The 4,036-nt window shown below is 30.8% G+C and overlaps 1 long non-coding RNA gene across 1 annotated transcript; it reads left to right on the forward strand.

The window, feature by feature from the left end:
• The first annotated feature begins 1,382 nt into the window (after nt 1-1,382).
• On the forward strand, nt 1,383-2,893 carry LOC128042345 (uncharacterized). The gene is made up of 3 exons (XR_008197606.1): nt 1,383-1,440; nt 1,910-1,996; nt 2,678-2,893. It is a non-coding gene; the product is annotated as an uncharacterized LOC128042345 (long non-coding RNA).
• The last annotated feature ends 1,143 nt before the right edge of the window (nt 2,894-4,036 follow it).

The following is a 4,036-nucleotide window of genomic DNA, read 5'->3' on the forward strand; positions in this document are numbered from 1 at the left end:
ATGTGATATTTGTATGAATAGCATGTCTAATTCTGTTGGGTTACACACTGAGTTTATGAAAACTCACATCTGTTTGTCTGTTTTATTCAGGTAATCCACGGACTTAGGTGGACCAGTGTGATGGAGCCTCACGGTGGCCACAAGTTCGTAATTGTTTAAGATTTTAATTTTTATTTTAATTTAAGGATTATTTTTGGGAGTTTTGTAATAATTGGACTCTCCAGAATATTTGGTTTACTTTTGGGATTTGGGTTTTCATTTTTACACTTTATTTACGACGGTTATCTTAAATACGTTTTTTACTAAAACAAAGGTTTTCTGAAAATACAAACGGGATTTCCAAATATAACGTTTTTATGACTTCCACTGTAATTTATGTTTTCGCAAATAAATTGATTAAATAACACTTTCAATAATGGTTATAAACGAATAAGGGTTACAAAATTTGAATAATTTATCAAACGACTCAGTCTTCAAAAACCCTTCTTTGTGACATCTCCGGATACGGTCGTAACATCTAGGCCGGGTTTGGGGTGTTACATAAAGTTTATGATTATCATAACTTACATAAACATTTAAAGAATAAAAAAAACATTGGATCATAACTTACATAACTTGCATAATACATAAATATATATCATATCATAAATTACATAATTTACATAACTTACATAAATATATATCATATCATAACTTACATAACTTACATAATACATAAAAACATCATATCATAACTTACATAATTTACATAATTTACATAAATATATATCATATCATAACTTACATAAAACTTTGGATCAAAATATATAAAAATCACGAAATTTGGGCAACACTATTGTTTTTCCTTACTCTTAATTATACTTATAAATAAACAACTTACCTGAATTAGTTTACATCCATTATATACTTGATACTTGATATGTATTATCTATTTTGATACAATGACATGATTTAAATCAATTTAGAACACTTAAGTTGTAATGGCCTAAATTCAAGGTTATCGGAACAGTGGTTTCGGGACCACAAATTCGATGAGGAAAAATTTATTTTTCTTATATTTTTATGGTCTATGATTTCACAAAATTATTTCATGAAAATTTCGTTCGAAAATTTCGATGTTTGGGAACTCAATTTAGTCAAAAGAACTAAATTGTAAAAAGTGCAAAAGTTGAGTTCTACATATTAGAGTTGTCCAATTGTTATGAAAATTTAAATTGGAGGTCTTTGTCTGGTAATTAGACCATTGGTTAAGTTGGTAGACAAAAATGGACATGAGATAAGTGAAATAGGAAATTTTTAAGTTAGGGGCAGTTTGGTAATCTAGTAATAAAAAAGAATTAAAAAGGGAAAAAGATGGCCAAATATATCATCTTCTCCATGGTGAACGAAATCAGCAAGGGGGAAGCCATATTTAGGGTTTTCAAGGTTCCAATCTCCATAGTAAGTGATTCCAAGCCCCGTTTTTAATGTTCTTTATGTTTTTGAGATCCCGGTAGCTTAATTTAGCTTATTCTAGCAATAATTTAACCTAGGGTTTATATTTGGAAAAATACCCATAGGTGAAAAGTGTTTATTTTGATGTTTTATGATAGAATATGAAGCTATAAATTATGTTAAACAACTTTTGCTAGCCGATTTTAAGCGAAAACGAGTAAGTTGACATAATCGGTAAAAATCCCTAATGTACATAAGTAAGTGTTAGAGTGAGAATTTGATGTTGTCATAGAAGAGAAAAATTTTAAGCATGTTATAAAACATAAGAATATGAAATTAAGTTTAATTTCTGGGCCTTGGGGAAAAAATGTAATTATGTAAAAGTTTAGGGGTAAAATCGTAATTTTGACAAAGCTAGAGTCGAGGGCTGTTTTGATAAATGTGAGTATTAAATGAGTTAAATTTGCTATTTTAGATCAAGAAGAACGAAACTCGAGGTTAGACAAAGGAAAGAATAAAGTTGAAGACTAAGTTGGTGAATTGGGCTATATTTGGGATCGAGGTAAGTTTACGATAAATAAATGCAATATTTCAATAACTTTTATTAATGCTGATATTTTCCAGCAACTATGAATTTATTTGATGTTGATTCAAGTATATAATGATAAAGAATTTAATATTAAAAAGTCCCGTTGATACATAAGGAAAGTACTGGATACGAATGTCATGCCATTTGGGTAAAGAGATCCCATGTAAGACCATGTCTGGGACATGGCGTTGGCACCGAGACAAGGGGTCCCCTGTAAGACCATGTCTGGGACATGGCATGGGCACCGATATGAGAACATCTCATGTAAGACCATGTTTGGGACATGGCTTTGGCATGTTATGATCAGAAAAGACCCAAGTATCCTTATTATTCCAATGTGGCTCAACGGGTTAGTAAACGAATCATGTACATGAAAGTTCAGTTAAAAGCAAAAATGGCAAGCTTAGGTGAGTTATAAGAGTTAAGAATTTATTATATTAACAATTGATATTCAACGATGCAGCAAGAGAAGAGTAAGTTATGCACACAAGTATACTAAGTAAACAAGCAAGAGAACTAGAATGAGATTAACTAAAGAGTAAACTAGAGATATAGACACTTGAGTTTAATTAGTTGTGTTTAATGTTGTTATTTATTTGCTAGTAAACTTACTAAGTTTTATGCTTACTTATTTTATTTCTCTTTCTCTTATAGTATTGCAAGCTACTTCAAGTATCCTAAAGAAGTCGGAGATCGTCCACACTATCAACCGCAATAATTCGGTATTTTATGATGAACCATGTTTGGGTTATGGCATGTATAGGGACTTAGTTATTTTGAATGTTTGTATTTATGATTTTTCTAAAGGATATTATGTAAGTATTTGATGATGACTGGTTGTTAAATATGGTTAAGTATGAAGGTGTTTGTTGTTGCAAATGTCTAGGTGATAAATCATGAATAGAAATCATGAAAGGGTAAAATTTGCAAAGAAACAGATTTCAAGTAGTAACAGTGACGTGACTTTAAAAAATCACCTAGGGTAGTATATAATGAGTTAGAAGGTGAATGATATATAGATTGAAATTTTATTGAGTCTATTTTCATGGAAAAATAACGGTTTAACAAAAGGAATTTTATATTTTGAGATATGTGAATTTTAGTGAGATAGGGTCAGATCTATTTTTTGAGTCCCTTATTTTGAGTTTAGAAAATCATTAAAATTGTACAAAAATGGTTATGAGTTGTAGTTTATATGTCTATATTCCTTGTTGAGTCTATTTTCTATAGAAACAAGTAAGAACTTCATATGAAAATCCTGCAATGAGAAAACTTATTTTTAGTAACAAGTGGTCAGAACAGTCAAATGGTGAAAAATGGGACACTTTAACTAATAAACTGTACTAATTGGCTGAACCAAAAATTATAAAAATTTTATGGTAAGTAGATATATGAGTCTTGTTTCAGAGAAAATTTATGGAGTTAAATTTCGAGTTCCGTAGCTCAAGTTATAATTAATTTAGTAACTGCTGTACGGTTGGACAGGTTGCTGTAATTAGTGAAATTAATTTTCAAAGCAAATTTTTATGCTCCGAATTAATGAGATAAGCTAAGTAATGCCTCGTGCTCGAATCCGGAAACGGTCTCGAGTAAGGGGTGTTACATAAGTAACCATAATTTATTGTCAACTTTAGACTTCAAGAACTACGAAATGGATAAGAGTTGGATGGATTTGTCAACGGTAAGCAACGATTATCGAAATAGAGTACAAACTTTTCTAAATTTTGCATTTCAAAATGCAAGCCAAGAGAATATGACTCTTTGCCCGTGTAAGAAGTGTGGCAACATCAATTGGCAAATTCGTGAAGTTGTCTACGAACATATAATTGTTGATGGCTTTATTCGGGGGTATAAAAAATGAATTTTCGATGAAGAGTGAATACCTCGTAAAACCTCTTCAACGATTAATCCGACTTATCCTCATAATGCTTACCATCAGTCTGTTAGAGAAGATGACATGGAAGGTATATTGCGAGATGCATTTAATATGCGTAGTCATGGTTTGCAATAGTT

The sequence above is a fragment of the Gossypium raimondii genome, chromosome 7 (assembly GCF_025698545.1).
Source record: "Gossypium raimondii isolate GPD5lz chromosome 7, ASM2569854v1, whole genome shotgun sequence".
Classification (NCBI taxonomy): domain Eukaryota; kingdom Viridiplantae; phylum Streptophyta; class Magnoliopsida; order Malvales; family Malvaceae; genus Gossypium; species Gossypium raimondii.